At 46.6% G+C, this 17586-nt stretch overlaps 1 long non-coding RNA gene across 2 annotated transcripts; it reads right to left on the reverse strand.

Annotated features, from left to right (window-relative positions):
• Window positions 1-12405: 12405 nt before the first annotated feature.
• LOC136323476 (uncharacterized) lies at window positions 12406-16647 on the reverse strand. Of its 2 annotated transcripts, none has more exons than XR_010728975.1 (2): window positions 16413-16647; window positions 12406-14973 (listed from the first exon to the last, which is right to left on the reverse strand). It is a non-coding gene; the product is annotated as an uncharacterized lncRNA (long non-coding RNA). The 2 variants fall into 2 exon arrangements; XR_010728976.1 differs by having other exon boundaries at window positions 16403-16647.
• Between the last annotated feature and the right edge of the window lie 939 nt (window positions 16648-17586).

The following is a 17586-nucleotide window of genomic DNA, read 5'->3' on the forward strand; positions in this document are numbered from 1 at the left end:
CATTTGGGGTTATCTGTTTGTCTGTCAATTTAGTTATTCTGATATATGTGGATATACTCATTTTTTCTTTCCGATATCTACTGCCACATCCCCTCCTTGGGATAAATGCACAGAAAATCTCATCTGACCAAACAAGTTAAAAGAGCCAAGTAGAAATTTAAGATTGGCTGAATAAGCAAAAATATCTTTTCCTTCATTAAAAAAGTCATAAGAATGAAAAATGAAGAAGTGGCCCTGGTCGGTTGGCTCAGTGGTAGAGCATCAGCCCAGCGTGTGGAAATCCCAGGTTCAATTCCCGGTCAGGGACACAAGAGAGGCAACCATCTGCTTCTCCACCCTCCCCCTTGCCCTCTCTCCCCTTTCTGCAGCCATGGCTTGATTGGTTCAAGCGAGCTGGCCTTGGGTGCTGAGGATGGCTCTGTGGCCTCCACCTCAGGTGCTAAAAAATCAGTTGCTTAGCAACAGAGCAATGGCTCCAGATGGACAGAGCATCGTCCCCTAGTGGGCTTGCTGGGTGGATCCCGGTCAGGGCGCATGCAGGAGTCTGTCTCTCTGCCTCTCCTCCTCTCACTAAAATAAAAAATTAATAAAAATTTTTAAAAAGATAAAAATGAAGAAGTAAGGGAGCAGTTAGGTGTTGGGAAGAGGGACTCAGGTATAGAATCTCATAATCTTTCTACCGTGATTCCTTTTTGTCACCCTTCCAGGTAGGAAGCATACCTTTTGGACAAATTTTCTGATTAATCCATTTGGAAAAATCCACTCTGCTCTTGGCATAGATTATGAAGCCAACCTCTTTTTGTTATCTCCTGTTTCCAACCTAGTCCTTTTTTAAACCAGAAATGCCAGCTCTTGCAGAAAGATGGTTGGGATGATAAAATTGCTAAAATAGCCACATGTAAAGTGAGTGCACTTTCAAAAGAAAACGTCACATTTGACCCAGAATTACATTATTTTCTTAGTTCTTTAGTAAGTAATTTGACACAGAGTCTTTGAATCCGTTTGAGAAATCATCTTGTACTTTTCCTGTCACTCCTCCTCCTTCACTTCATTGGCTCACATTTGCAGGAAAATCTTTTTCTTTTTTTTTTTTTTAGATTTTATTTACTCATTTTTAGAGAGAGGAGAGATAGAAGGAGGAGAGGATCAGGAAGCATTAACTCACATATGTGCCTTAACTAGGCAAGCCCAGGGTTTTGAACCAGTGACCTCAGCATTCCAGGTTGACGCTTTTATCCACTGCACCACCACAGGTCAGGCAGGATAATCTTGCAATTTATAATCTCTGCCAATGGGTTCAAGGCTCTACTGAGACTATTATGAACCTCTAAAAGAGGCTGCTTGAATCAAAACCTAGAAAAATCGGGCCTGACCAGGTGATGGTGCAGTGGATAGAGCGTCAAACTGGGATGCAGGGGACCCAGGTTCCAGACCCCGAGGTCGCCAGCTTGAGTACGGGCTCATCTGGTTTAAGCAAGCCTTGCTAGCTTGAGGCCAAGGTCGCTGGCTCGAGCAAGGGGTCACTCAGTCTGCTGTAGCCCCCAGGTCAAGGCACATATAAGAAAGCAATCAATGAACAACTAAGATGCTACAACGAAGAATTGATGCTTCTCATCTCTCCCTTCCTGTCTGTCTGTCCCTATCTGACTCTCTCTCTCTCTCTCTCTCTCTCTCTCTCTCTCTCTCACACACACACACACACACACACACACAAATCTAGAAAAATCAGGTCTGAAATAAAAACCACGCCCTCTCCCTTGTGCATAAGAATTTAAAGGAAGGCATATTTTTAGCTGCGTGTGGACCACACACGGGGGGCCTGTGTTTGCCCAGAGTTGCTTCTTTCACACCTCTGTACAGCCAACAGAAGGGACAAAGCACCCCACAGCCTAGCCTAAGAGTCTGCATGTTCCACTTCCTTTCCATCCAAGGAGAAATTGCTGCTTGCATCCAAAATTGCCTACATAATCACCTCTCTTTTACCAAATGCAAGGGAGAACACAGAACCAGAGGGGTGAAAATTGTGAAGAATTCAGGTAATCTGCTGACTGGTTGGCAATGGTTACTTTTGGTTTCTAGGCAATAAATCATGACTCATAAGCAAAAGGCTACTCCCGGTTTCAGCCGATATCTGCATCCATATTCCCCAAGGCCCCGTAGCCAGGGTGACCCAATATGACGGCAAATGCAGAGCCTGCTAAAACTGAGCGTCCAGTGTTTGAGAACTGGATTCCAGACATTTGGTTCAAAAAGTGATGGTGACACAATGGGGTCAAGTGAAACTGTCAGGAAAGTCGCTATTAATAATAGCTTATGTGTATTGAGCACTAGCTCTGTGCCAGCCACCAGGTGCTCCACGTGTTCTTTTTACATTAACCTTCACGATAACCCTATAGAGTAGGTCCTATTATCAACCCAGTTTTACAGTAAAGAAAACTTAGGCTTCATGAGATGAGGACCTTCTAAGGGCCCACAGCTGGCTGGATGATAGAGCTGAGTTTTAAACCCAGGTGATGTGTTGCTGGAGTCTTCATTCTGAGCCACACTATATTCTACCTACAACTAGAGCCACGTTGCAACAAAAATCCCCAGGTAGGTAAGTCATGGGAAAATGTGAGGACACAATGTTTTTCAGATTTTTGAAATCTACCTCAAAAAACAAATTCACTTCAAGAAGTCATTCGTTTAACAGAGATTTAGGAACATGTACAGAGCTGGGGTACAACAGTAACAAGGTAACTGCGAGGCTGCACGAGGAGGTCAGGGCCAGGTTCTGAAGAGACTTATAGGGAGTTGGGTTTAACTCCCAGGCAACAAGAAGCCATTAAAGGACTTTGAGCAGAAGCATGACATGGTCAGATGAACACCAAATTCCATCTTAGCCAGTTATGGAAGGAAGGATTAGAGAGAGGCCGAGAGGCTTGATGAGGGCAGGGAGGTATTTAGGAGGATGTCGCAATATTGTTAGATGAGAAAAGATGAAATGCCGAACATAGGGCTGTGTCCATGGCGACAGAGAGGAAGAGACCAATGAGAGGATGAGCAAGAAGACAGAATGCCTGGGATTTGAGGACTGTTCCACCTGAGGTAGCATAGCGCTTAACCTGCAGACTGCATTGGTTCCGTATACTAACTAGCAGTGTGACTTGGCCAAGCTCCTTCTTCTCATCAGCTCCAGCCTCTTCATATAAAATGAAGATTATAACAGTACTTACGTCATAGGGTTTGGGGAAAGATCAAATGAGATCCATGTACCTAGAACAGTATCTGGCATAGTAAGTGCTCAACAAATTTTCTAATTATGTCATTTTAGTGAGAAAAGGGGATTGACTTAGGCTGGGTCTCAAGCCCGTACCTGAATCACCATGTTGCCATGAACTAGGTGCAAAGTACTCTCCTCAAAAAGGCTGCAGTCTAATAGAGCACCTCCTAAAAACATTGTGAAACTGATCCTAATGAACCACGACCAAGGCTTACTGTACTTGTTTAGCCGTGGAAGTAGTAAGTGGCGTTCCCGAGTCTCCAGGTTCTGGGCTGCCTGACTCATAGCAATATTTTCTGCCTTTGTTTTGATCAATGTTCTCAAAAGATATTTTTCAAACACTAAAAATATTTCATGTGATCCTAAGGCTCTTAAAGTAATCCCAGATCATTGAAAATAAAGTACTATGAAATGCTTCCTGGAAAGATATTTTTTTCAAATTTCTAAGTTTTGGGTTGTTTTTTTCATTTAACAAATCTTTCTAGAACTTTCTATGTTTTTTCTCCAAGAGAATTCTAATTATTTTGAATTTCTAGGAATAACGATAGTGGGAATTTATGTTTGGCTCTTCTATTTTTTTCCTCTTTCAGGCATAGATCTTGCCAGTTTGAAAATCTACCACTTGTAGAGAGGCAGTTTGGTACCAATGGTATTCACCATGGGATGTTTCCTTCTGTCAGTTAATCCATTCATTTATCCTTGATCCACCTCTCTTCCTACTCATCCATCCATCTGCGCATCCAGACTATTTGACTGTGGATCAGTGTTGAAGAGCACTGTTTGGAGCCAGACACACCACTATCAAGCTTTACCACTTAATAGCTGTGAGATTGTGAGGCTGTCAGTATAACCTCTCTGAACCTAACTCCTGTTTGTAAAATGAGGATTCAAACAAGTATCTCCTCACAATTGTAAGGATTAAATGAGAAAGAATATATAGTATGAAGCACAGTGTGGAGTATGTATTAAACACTCAATTGTTGATAGTTGCTTTTATTATTCTGCAGGCCAGGCGTTGAGCCAGGCACTGAGCATAGAGCAGTAAGCAGGACAGTTAGGGCTGTGTTCTCCTGGAATGTACAGTCCAGAGGAGGAGAAAGAGACGGAATGTGTAATCCCAAACAATCCCATCTATTAAACAGCACTAATATTCTCCCAGTTTAGTGGGTTCAAAACCTAGAAGTCTTTTTTGATTACTTTTTCTATCACCCCCCCCCCAATATCTAATCCACAGGCAATTCTTGTTAGCTCTACCCCCAAAATATATTTCAAACCTGCCCAGTTTTCACCATCTCCAAAGCTACAGCCTGGTTCAGGCTGCCACCTGCCCTTGCCTGGACTCCGGCAACAACCTCCTCACCTGGTCTGCTCGCCTGCACTCATGCCACTTACAGCCGTTTCCAAGAAGAGCTGCAAGGGTCTTTTCAAAGCATAAACCAGACCTTGCTGAGCCTCAGCTCAAAACGCTGCAATTAGAATAAAATTCAACCTTCAAGGCCTACATACTCTGCCACCTGCAGCTTTACTGCCCACCACCACATGGAAATTATTTCCACATCAGCTTGTTTCTGCTTGGAGACTTTGCAACTGAGGTCTCTGCTGCTTAGGGGTGCTGTCTCCCATCCTCCCACATCTGGCTCCTCACCCATCAGCTCATTGCTCAGATGTCATCTCTTCAGAGAGGACTTCTCTGGCTGTCCTACCTCATTATGCCTCCCTCTATCACTTCACCACTTTCTATATTGTTACCTTGTTTTATTTTCTTTATATCACCCCTCCCTCCTTTCTCCCCTTCCTCCCTCCTCCCTCCTTCCATCCCTCTCTTTCTTCCTTTTTCTTTTCTTTTCTTTTCTCTCTCTCTCTCTCTCTCTCTCTCTCTCTCTCTCTCTCTCTGTCTCCACTCTCTCTCTTTCCCCTCCCTTCCCCTCCATGGGTCTTGAATAATACTCAACACATAGGAGCTGCTCCATAAATATTTTTTGAATTAACGATTGAATGAGTGACATTAATACAATGGAGTGTGTGTGACCCCAAGACACCAGTACTGCTGAGGCAGTGTTGGTGACGGCTGCTTAGCTCTGTATTAGAAAAGATATCCATCTGTCTGAGATTCGAATTCAGTCACGTCTGATTGCAAAAACTTGGCCTAGAGTTTTCTCAGGATTCTTTCCAAGCTGAGATTCTGGGATCCATGCCCTTCACCATGTCCTGAAGTGTCCTCCTTTCACCTGGTTCTCAGCAATACCCAGATTAAAGAGCTACTGTGGCCAGATAGTGTAATGGAGACCTGGCCACCATTCTTAACAGAGCAATCAGTTGCCTTCCTAAGAGAAACTGCCAAAATTCTAGTCAGGTTATATTCTAGCTGATACAGTAACAAAGTCCCATTTGCAGGGCCTCTGCTACATTCTATCTATTGGCCTCTGCTACATTCCATCCATTTTGCTTACCTCTTGGCTAATTCTTACACAAACTCTGCAGACTAGGTATTATCTTCCTCCTCATCTTGCATATAAGAAACCTGAGGCCCAGAAAATGCCTGACTTGCCCAAGGTCACAAAGCTGGTAAAAGTGGGAGCTGTGATCTGAACCAGGTCTGTCTCTTCAAGGGCCTGGGCTGGTTCCAAACAGTCTAGAGGGCCAACTCCTCAAAGCAGGATGGTAGATGGTATTGATATCAACCTAACTAATGCTAATTTAGGAAAACAACACTGAGATAAAGAGTTAAAGAAAGAAGACTCTATAATTAGCCTGCTGACCCAGCAGGAATGGTGAGTTCTATCTACTGTAGGTCAAAGCTATTGGCTTCTGGAGGTTCGAGGGCGGGATTCTGAGGACCTTGGAGAAGAAGACTGTGAGCCCATGAAAGGCTTCTCTGGGGCTGTGGCAGGGAGGTCAATGTCCTCACAGTGATGAGGACAAGCTAGGGGACAGGAACAAAGACGAACTTATGGGAAACAAGTGTGCCAGAAAGGCCCGAGACAGAGCCTTTCTGGACAGGTGTCTGAAGGAAGGAGAAGTGAGTATATCCATAGCAGGATACATGGGAGAAAAGTTTTGTATCCCCTTTGCTTCCCCCAGAATGTTCTGCACTGTGTCCCAGGCTGAGGCATCTTCTCCTCTTAGAGCTGTCAACAAACTTCCCAGTCTGTGGTGTAGAAAAGAACATTTTATTCAGGTGAACGATTTGCAAACTGGGGAAATGCTGCCAGTGAAACACCAAAAGTGCACTCCCTAAACAAAGAGGAGGCCCCCGGTTACAGACAAAATTCCTGCTGATTTTAGATCCTTCCAATTTTATGCAAATAAGGCTTCCAAATTAGCGCAGTTTTGACTGGTTGGTATTGTGCATTCTGATTGGTCAGTTTAGATGCAAATAAAGATGTCATAGTGCAGTTCTAATCGGACAGAGCCAATCTCAGTTCATTGGTTAAAAAAACAAAACCAAGAACTCCTTTACCATAGTTGACTCAGACAGCAGGAAGTCGGAAGCTCAGTTTGTGGCTTTTCCTTGAAATGCACAGTACCTACTGAGCAGCTTTGTCAGCAATGACTGCTAGACTCTGGTTATGAATTTGGGCCCAGTTAACCACAAGAGGTCCTTGGTGGATGTATTTCTTCTCAGGGTTCACAGAGCCTTGCATTAGGAGAGAAGGGAACTTAGCAGAGCAGTGAGGAGAGACTTCGTGGGCAACCCAAATCTCGCCAAGTCCGTAGTCCCCTCCCTGATCTCCTCACCTGAATCAGACACCTCCCAACACCACCACGTCTGTGCTGCTGGACCTGAGTACGTTTCTCAACAGCATTTCTCACAATATATGTATAACTGCATATTTATTAATTGTTATATTCATCGTCTGGCTCTCCGCCTAGGTCAGAGATCATCTTTGTTTTATTCAGCAATGTGTATTCAGAACCCAGAGCAGTGCTGGTGTGAGGTCAGTGTTCAAAAACTACTTGTTGAGTGACTGAAAGAGTGAGTAGTGTCCAGAAGACTGAGTCTTAAATTGGGTGGCCCTTGTTGCATGTAAATGAATTACAGTGTGTTCATCCCCCTCAACATCTGCATATAGATAAAATTATTAACAAGGATAGGTCCAAGGTGGAAATAAGGACTATTCCCCTAGAAGGGTCAGGGGAAGTCCTGGTCCTTTGCCTACTGAGATAAGTGGAGTAATGGGCTGCTCTTATGAGTACAAGCCTAGGTCAGTTTACCCCAACTCCCTCCCCTACCCCAGCTCCCTCCTCCCCTGCCCCAGCTCCCTCCTCCCCTACCCCAGCTCCCTCTTCCCTTGTCCCAGCTCCCTCCTCCCTTGTCCTAGCTCCTGCCCCTACCCAGCTCCCTCCTCCCTTGTCCCAGCTCCCTCCTCCCCTGCCCCAGCTCCCGCCCCTACCCAGCTCCCACCTCCCTTGTCCCAGCTCCTGCCCCTACCCCAGCTCCCTCCTCCCCTGCCCCAGCTCCCTCCTCCCCTATCCCAGCTCCCTCCTCCCTTGTCCCAGCTCCCACCCTTACCCAGCTCCCTCCCCTACCCCAGCACTCCTCCCCAACCCCAGCACTCCTCCCCTTTCCCAGCTCCCTCCTCCCCTGCCCCAGCTCCCTCCTCCCTTGTCCCAGCTCCCACCCCTACCCAGCTCCCTCCCCTACCCCAGCACTCCTCCCCAACCCCAGCACTCCTCCCCTTTCCCAGCTCCCTCCTCCCCTGCCCCAGCTCCCTCCCCCCTACCCCAGCACTCCTCCCCTTTCCCAGCTCCCTCCTCCCCTGCCCCAGCTCCCTCCTCCCTTGTCCCAGCTCCCACCCCTACCCAGCTCCCTCCTCCCCTACCCCAGCACTCCTCCCCTACCCCAGCTCCCTCCTCCCCTACCCTAGCTCCCTCCCCTCCCCCAGCTCCCTCCTCCACCCCAACTCTCCTCCCTGAACCCAGCTCCCTCCTCCTCTACCACAGCTCTGTCCCCTACACCAGCCTCAGTCAGTGAGTCAGTGCCCAGTTGGGGCAGGTCATGCTGGGTCTTGCCCCACTTTGTGCTGCCAGGAGCTCTGGCTGGCTCCCATCAGATATATGCCTGCTGTTGGCAACCAAGACGGCAGAAAGCTGTAGCAAGAACAAAGTTCGCCACCCCACCCTCCTCCACACCCCAGCCAGACTTGAAGTAGTCAGCTGAGGGAAGCCAGCTGGTGCTGCGGGTTAAAGAGCCCCAGCTATTTGCCATCTAATAAGCAAGCGGGCCAGATTATTTCTCAGCGGGTCAAAAAACAGGGTATGTGTGACATTTTGCTTTTCCTTTGGCCTTGCTGATAGCAGGGTTTACCCCAAGGTCAGGCCGACTTGCTTCTTTTAAGAGGACCTTGAAATGTAATTAAACACAAGGGGTAGAACAGATGGATACCCTTCCCTACCCTTTGCTTACCCATTCTCCTTGATGCCATTACTTCTCTATGAACAGTGAGACCTCTAATAAATGTCATAGTGGATGATAAATAGAACCAGGATCCCCTCACTGTGTCTTTGGCAGGGTGCATCACGGTCCAGATTGGGCCTCTCTGGTGACTTTTTTTCCCCATTTTTTTGACAGAAACAGAGAGAATGACAGATAGGGACAGATAGACAGGAAGAAAGAGAGATGAGAAGCATCAATTCTTTGTTGTGGCATTTTAGTTGTTCACTGATTGCTTTCTCATATGTGCCTTGAGCTGGGGGCTACAGCAGAGCAAATTGACCCCTTGCTCAAGCCAGTGACCTTGGGCTTCAAGCTAGTGACCATGGAGTCATGTCTATGATCCCACACTCAAACCAGCGACCCCTTGCTCAATCTGGTGAGCCCATGCTAAAGTTGGCAACCTCGGGGTTTTGAACCTGGATCTTCCATGTCCCAGTCTGATGCTCTATCCACTGCGCCACCGCCTGGTCAGGCTTATTTGGGGACTTTTAAATGAAATTAATCTAGAGAAGGAATCTAGAGAAGGGAAACAAAGTTCTTTTTTTAATTTTAATTTTAATTTTATTGATTGATTTTTTTTTTTTTTTTTAATTTTTTTTTTCACTTTTCTGAAGCTGGAAACAGGAAGAGACAGTCAGACAGACTCCCGCATGCGCCCGACCGGGATCCACCCGGCACGCCCACCAGGGGCGACGCTCTGCCCACCAGGGGGCGATGCTCTGCCCATCCTGGGCGTCGCCATGTTGCGACCAGAGCCACTCTAGCGCCTGGGGCAGAGGCCACAGAGCCATCCCCAGCGCCCGGGCCATCTTTGCTCCAATGGAGCCTTGGCTGCGGGAGGGGAAGAGAGAGACAGAGAGGAAAGCACGGCGGAGGGGTGGAGAAGCAAATGGGCGCTTCTCCTGTGTGCCCTGGCCGGGAATCGAACCCGGGTCCTCCGCACGCTAGGCCGACGCTCTACCGCTGAGCCAACCGGCCAGGGCTATTGATTGATTTTTGAGGGAAAAAGGAAGGGAGAGAGAGCAAGAGAAAAAGATGGGGGGGGGGGAGAGAGAAACATCAATTTGTTGTTCCACTTACCTATGCATTCATTGGTTGTTTCTCGTATGTGCCCTGACCAGGGACTGAACCCACAATCTTGGTGTATCAGGTGGATGCTCTAACTGAGCTTCCAGGCCAGGGCTGGAAACAAAGTTCTGCTTGTTCCCACGAGCCTTTCTATCCGGGGCATTTATATCATAGGTCTGCACATTTAGAGATGCTGTCATTTTTTCCCACCAGTTTGAGCGGCCTGGATGGCCTTGGCTTACCCTCCCATTTACCTGTCTTTTATTTTCTGGAAAGTTTATTGATCATGTACTGTATTCCAGGCACTATACTAGGCATATTTGCCAAAGTTGTCTCATTTAATTTGAACTAAAACCATTTCAGGAGAGATTATTATTTCTATTATATACATGAGAAGATGGAGGTTCAGAAAGGTGGGAAATTTACTACACACTCCCCACCCCAGCAAAGAGACTAAATCAGAATTTGAACCCGGGTTGCCTGGCTCCTGAACTTGAGTGTTCTTTTCATCCAGGGCCCACAAAGAACAAGAATGCTGAAACAACTCACGGTGACCTGACTACATTGCTTATCGGTACAAATCTAACACTAAAGATTGTTTAGTGTGTCTGCTTCTACTGGGGAGAGACAAAGGAGGGGGAAGTGGCATAATTTTCTTCGTGTGTACTGGGGTTTTATCAGCTCTTGTCACCCTGTCCCATCCAGACAACTCAAGCCTCTCTAAGTAGGCCACCTTGTTGCTGTCGTGTCAGAGAAAAGGTGACGTTGGTAGGGACTAATCCCAGCTTGGCCCACAACTTCCATCCAGGGTAGCTGAAGAACCTGCATTATTGGATAAGAAACACACCTTTTCAGCCTTGCCCAGGAATATCTATTGCAATAAAAGTTCAAATAAAATTAAAGTTAGTATGCTTACCTACTGCCCTAAAGCAGGGGCAGCTCAGCAAGACAGAAACCCCAAAGTAGTGGCTAATCTTGAAGACCAATGACTTAGTCACCCCAGCCTCTATCCAGCTGCTCCTTCTGCAGAAAATAAGCCCCGGCCTCTGCCTTCTGCATGGCGCAAGCGCGCTACAAGCCCTCAGCACCCCAGCTCCAGGAAGTTTGCTGTTTCCTTATTTGAGATGTATTATTAAACTGTAATCATACTGTGAGTGGAGCCAGCCAAAGCAGTGGCTATTAATAGGAAGGTGAAGAAAGCTGACTCAGGAGGAGGCTGACTTAGGCTGGAAAGGAGAGCGCCAGGCCACCTTGGCCTATAATCAATCCTCTGCAAGAGGTCAGCAAGCGAGAGGGAGACCTGAGCTCATTTCACTCCTGGGCTAGAGTCAGCACTATCTGGATTTCTCCACTTGGAAATAGAAACCTGAAGTAGTCCTGATCACAGGGATAGAGAGATGTCTTTCCTGGGTCCTTGGGGAATCTCAGAGCCCTGAGAACAAATAGTTTAAATAGCTGAGACACAGCAGGGCGGCAGCTCTTCTCTGATGTCATCAGTTGCTGAAACTTGGAAAGGGGCGCTAGGGTTACATTTCTGCGGCCTCCCTCCACTGAGAAGCCAGTGCTGCACCAGCCCTCTGTTGGCCACAGCTCCTCATTGGCAGAGACCTCTGGAGTAGGGAGAGTCTATTTATGGCTTCTTGATAAGGCTTGGGCAAGTGGGGGAAGCAGAGAGGTGAAGGTCCCCAGCAAATGAGGGCATGGTACAGAAAGGCCCAATAATGCCGGGGGAAGTTTTCAGTAGATTCTGTAAATGCATTGCATTTCTCACGGAGCTAAGACTTTAGTCCTTTCGTAGACTTGCCATCCTCTGGCAGCTAGAAGCAAGAGAGGTGCTAAAATCTGGCCCATGGTATCCCAGAGGCTCCTGAAGTTTGGGTCCATAGCACCCCTTTCTCTGTACCGGGCACTGACCGCACGCTCTGGAGATACTGCTACATCTAGTCCTTGCAACCCCCATAAGTGGGTATTATCACCTCTCTTCTCAGAGGTTAAAGTGAGATTTAAAGAAATAAAGTGACAGCCACACAGCGAGGAGGTGACAAAGAGAAGAGTAAAATCTAGTTCTGTCTGAGAGGTGAGAGAAAAAGCGAGGCTGCAGTGAGCTGCCTGTGTGCCCGAGATACATGTCCATCTTTTCCATGTCTTCTACCTGGACCCAGCTCTCCCTCCCTCTGCGGCTACTCCCGTCTTCACACTGAACTCAGGGGGATGAAAGTGTGTATTTGTCGCTGGGAGGTGCTGAGAAGTGTGTGTGAGAGGGGTGATATGTTGTCATCTTACTTTTTTTTTTAATTTAGTAGTTAATTTAAAAAAATTTATTGAATTTATTGAGGTGACATTGGTTAATAAAAGTATATAGGTTTCAGGTGTACAATTCTATAATATATTATCTGTATACTGTCTTGTGTGTTCACCACCCCACACCACTCACCTCTATTTTTTAGTTGGTTAGATATGCCTACGTATGTTTCCTCAAAGTAGAAGATTCGTTTTGGTTCCTGGAACTTTGAAGAAAGAGGTTCAGCTGGAGATAGAATCTGGGATATTTTCCCTTCCTTTCTAAAAATATTTATTAAGCACCTACTGTGCTCAGCTCTGGGTGAGCTGGGTATTTTCAGACTATAGAACAATTCAATAACACTATTTTTTATTTTTATTTATTTGTTTTTTTGCTGTAAAAAGCTTTATTGTTTCCATTTTGTCCGAGGCATGGTAGAGGGCTTCAGGGAGGTTAAAAGGATGCCTAGTGGTTTCAAGGGGAGGCTCAGGCAAAAGCCAGACCCCAGTGGGAAGCCGAGGAGCCGAAGGGCTCTGGGCTCCAAAGGCTCCTTCTTGTGCTGGAGGGGGAGTCTTTCGAAGAGATACTCACACAGCCCAGCCTGGGGGCAGCCAGCCTGCGGAAGTTGGTGAGGTGATTGCCCATCTTCTTGATGAGTTTCACATGCTCACCCAGGAAGAGGTTCTCCCGGAAGTCAGAGATGAGGGTCTGTATGGGTAGGACCCAGGGCAGGCAGGTCCAAAGGGCCTGGTTCAGGTTCTGCTGCATGACCATGGTGGCCCCATGGTGTCCTGAGTGTCCCCCCACTCTTCTTGGGAAGGCTCCAGCACATCCTGGAAGAGAATGCAGCCACCACGCTGGGTTTCCTTCTTTAAGAGACACTGGGTGCCCTCACGCTCCTCCTCGGCCAACTCGCTAAGTGGCCCGCGCCCTGCAGAGCCCTCCGGTCACAGTCACCCAGACGGAGGTAGGTGTGGGAGGCCCGCAGAGGCAGGCTGACCAGGCAGTTGAGGGCAGCTTCCACCTCGGTGGAATAATTGTGACGAATTTGGGAGCTCACGGTTGTTGGGCAACAAGGAGTTAAGATAAACACAGTATTGGCTGACCTCGGAGGCCAAGGGTGGCTGAGGTGATTCCGAAGGTGGTGAGTGGAAGAGAGGTTGGAGGGTGTTTGGAGGCTGGGCGCAGGGGCGGCCCTGGGTTTGTTCCGTTCAAACACTGTTGAAGCAGGAGATGGATCTGGGACCACCGAGGGCACTGCCTTAACAACACTATTCATTGGCTATTTTTCTCTACTGTTTTTCACACATCCTAGGACCTATTTACATGAGTATATCTCTCAAGAGTTGCACAGGTATCATAATCTATAATCTACATACTTCTATGTATCTAAAAATACCTTTTCACTGAAGAGAAAGAAGTGGCGCTCCTATGACTGATTGTTATATGGGTCACTTCCTGAACCTGAAAGAGATCCCCAGACACCAGCTCCTAAGCTCTGACAAGTACATGAGGTCCGAGTTTCAGCCCCCAGCTGTCAGGAGGCCCCAAATACAGAATTGGAACCGGACCAGGCTTATGGGAGTTTGTTCATTTTATAGCCATGTAATGTCCCATCCTGGGAGGGCTGGAGAGTAATTTCCAAGCTCTCAAGCAGTAGATAATCTAAGCTATTGTTTTGGGGTCTAATGCACTCTGTTGGCAATTCCTTCTTTTTTTTTCTTCCTGTTTTAAAAGGCAAACAGATAGTTTAACAACAATAATAAACAGGATGGTGGCAGCATCCAGGTTCCGTCACCTGGCTCCTCTCTCTGTGGTCAAAGTTATTTAATTCCTGCTGTACCTTGAACTAGGTCACCTGTAGGTGTCTGCTGGGCCTGACCTGGCTGTCAGGCGAAGGCATTTCTAATCTGATCCTCAGTGTGTTGCCTTGGGCAGGAGTGTGGAGAAGGGGGATATATTTCACCTTTGTGTGGGAGTGTCTTCCCTCTTTTGCTCTGGGGAGGTGACCATCTTCAGATCTATGGGTGAGAGGGAAATCTTCTCTTCTCCAAAAATAATCTCTTTCTGCAGTGGGGTTTGAAGCTGGACCAAGCTGCTAGCACTGTTTTTACCCGGCTTGCAGTTCAGAGTGTAAATAGCAACTCAAACTTTTTTCCCACAGCTGACAACAGAGTCGACCTCTGCCAGGCAAAGGCATTCTGGTGTTTTGGCATTTTGCACAGAGGGATAACAGAACACAAGTTGCCCTCTGGCCCCGGGGGATGATTCCTTGACCATTGGGTCAGTATACAAACAGAGGTGGCATCTCCATGGTTCTGTTATCTCTGGCTCTCCTGTAAACACTGGCCCCATGATCGCTGCTTGGCTGAGGCTGATTTAGGAAGCGCGACTACGCGGAATCCAGAGGGAAAGGCAGACCCGTGAATCTGCCTGCGCAGGCCCTGAGCGGCTCCACGCTGCAGCTGGCGGGCCCCTCCTCCTCCCTCTCACATTAACAAGCACTTCCTCCAACGTTGCTCCCCTTGGAGGGTTTTTTTGCCCCAAACCCACTCAAGGCTGCCAGGATGACAGAATGTCTCTAAAAATAAATGCCTCCTAGTTCTCAAGTGATTGGAAGCCCCACGGTCTTCAGATTTGGAAAGTGTCACTCAGAGGTCGTGGTGAGAGGATTGACTCCTTCCATGCCACGTGTGAGCAGAAGCCTTGGGTTATGTTACCTGTTGGCTTGGATGAGGCGGAAGTTCAGCTTCACAGAGGGCCCCTCACTGGTTCCACTGATGATCAAGATAGACCAGCCAACACTGAGATGTGCCCATCCCAGTTGCCAATTCCCTGTTGCTTCTCTTCTGGGGAAGAACAGACTTCAGTACCTTTTCCCTGAGGCCAGCTTTCCTACCCAACTCTTTCCCTGGGGTCTTTGGTCTGAAATTAAAAAGGAGGGGTATGAGTCAGCAGGAAAATCACCCCTCATTATGAATTACACAACAACTTCTCATGGAAATGCTCATTCCCTTCTTCTAGGTACATATCAGTCAATCATCAATCAGAGAACTTCTCAAATATCGACTCTGTACTCAGAACTGGCATTGAAGCCCGTGGTTCTAGTTTCAGGTTCTTCTAGCTGATGATGTGTGTGGTAAGAAAAGGGTGGAGAGTAGGAAAGCTGCAGAATAATCCCCAAATCTGCTTTTTTGAAAGTGGTTTCTGAGCAGTTCCTTGGAATTGATTCTGGGCAGTTGTTAATTGCAACTCCCCTGCCGCCGCCAATTATTGATAGCTCAAGTGGCATGAGAGATCTCCAGATGGTAAAAATAGAGGCAGGTAAATAGATGAGAAAATAGCATTGCCTTTGAGATGAGAGGTTGGGAACACATTGTCTCAATCTGCTGTGTCTTGGGTTCTCTCCCAGGACTGGCCACCGAAGCCTACTTAGTGACCTCCAGTCAAAAGCCTGCCAGGGAGCTGCGCAGGATGAGATCAAGGACCTGTCTTAGCAGCCAGACGGGAGGAGATCCATGCTGGGTTCAGGGCATCCTGGTTCTCACTGTGCTTAGAGGCACATTAAACAGCCAACACCACAGTTTTCAGTTGGCTAATTTGGACGGGTTATTATTGCCCAGTTGATCTGGCAATATTGAGTTGATTTGTCCACCAAACTTCAAATTTACAAACACTTGCGTTTTGTTTTTTTGTTTGTTTTTTTGAGGAAACCTCTTAAAACCTGGATGGTAAAAGTTGACCTTAAAAATAAAATAAAATAAAATAAAAACTGAAGCAAGAAAATGATTTTGGGTCAATAAAACCAAAAGCATGTGGCAAAAGTCACATTGCTCGAGTAACCATTTGTTTTGAAAAGTGTTCTCAGCCCCAGCCTTGACATTGGGGAAATCGGGAACATGGTAACAGACTTCCTGTCTAGTATTTCTCTAGATTTCCTGGAATCCACTGTGAAGTGCAGTGCTGTTTCTCCTGTGCCACCAAAGAGTTAAACTTTGGCTGTGCTCTACTGGTGACTAATAGGCACAGTGTGGCTCTGAGATCATCCAGAAAGAAACTGACAGGTGTGAGATTTCCGTGCTCTTGAAATTGCCTTTGATGGGCACGGTGAGTGGTGAGTGAGCACAAGGGTTATTGCCACCTCTCGCCCTGGTTGTGTAATTTTATTCAGAATCCTTGTTTCTTACTTGGAATTTTGCATGATTTTAAATGACCTCTCTAACTTGTTTGGGAGCTTGATGTTACTGTGCTGTGTAGTTATTCCCTGGAGAATATTTTAGACAGCAAACAAATCCCACCCCTGGGAAAAATAACCCATTGTAATTGAAAACAAAGCAGAATCAATTGGCCTTACCAAATCATACCTGATGTGTGCGAGGGAGACCTCATCTTCCCACTCTGGCTGTTTCCTTCCTTGAGAAAGCCCAGTAAGCATACCACTCCTGGCTTCTCTCCACCCCGTCGTTCTTCTCTGGAAGAAGTGGTTTAATGTGACTGATGAGTTTGGAAGGAGAAACTGTGTCTCATAACCATCTTCTCTTTCTTTCTCTTTAGGAGTCAGCACTGCTCTATCAGGATGGGAAGGAGAGGCTCCTTCTGTCTAATTCCGAGGCTGGGTATTGGGAAGCTTACTAGTTTGCTAATCTAAGCCACATCCTCTAATATCAGCTTTATTAGTAAGAAAGATTCTTTTTGGTCCTTTTAAACCTACTGCTATCTTCTAATTTGATTCAAAACTCACAGAAAAGTGGGGGGCTGCTATTTTGGGGACTTCTCCAAGACCCTCAACATATTTCCCAGGAGACTACCCAGCAGTTATAGAAAAAGCTTTGTTTTGGGGTGAGATCCCTGATTTCTAGAGCCACATCACTATTTTCCTGCAGAACACCGGGTTTGTAAGTAGTCACATGAATGAAGGGGAGTTTTTTTTTGTTTTTGTTTTTTTGTTTTTTTAAATGAGGGCTTATCAGAGTACCCTTGATTTTTTTATATTTTTATTTTATTTATTCATTTTTAGAGAGGAGAGAGAGAGGGAGAGAGAGAGAAGGGGGGAGGAGCTGGAAGCTTCAACTCCCATATGTGCCTTGACCAGGCAAGCCCAGGGTTTCAAACCGGCAACCTCAGCATGTCCAGGTCGACGCTTTATCCACTGCACCACCACAGGTCAGGCAATGAAGGGGAGTTTATAGGTGTGCCTTCCAGCTGAAATGTATTCATTCAAATCATTTATTTTATGCCTACTATGTGTTGGGGATATATAATGGTGATCAAGATAGGCACAGTCTCTTCTGTCACATTGTTTATAATCTAATTAAGGTGTATCGATTAGGAAGTTTAATGTTCCAAGTGAAATAAAACAAACTCAAATAGGCTTAAGCAATAAAGAGAATGTATTGGCTCATAGGGATCCAGGCACAGTGTGACCCAAGACTCAAATAACAGGATCCTGTCTTGGTTCTGCTTCCTCTGGATGAATTCATTCTTTTTTTCTTTTCTTCTTTCTTTCTTTCTTTCTTTCTTTCTTTCTTTCTTTCTTTC

This window comes from Saccopteryx bilineata, chromosome 2 (assembly GCF_036850765.1).
Source record: "Saccopteryx bilineata isolate mSacBil1 chromosome 2, mSacBil1_pri_phased_curated, whole genome shotgun sequence".
Classification (NCBI taxonomy): domain Eukaryota; kingdom Metazoa; phylum Chordata; class Mammalia; order Chiroptera; family Emballonuridae; genus Saccopteryx; species Saccopteryx bilineata.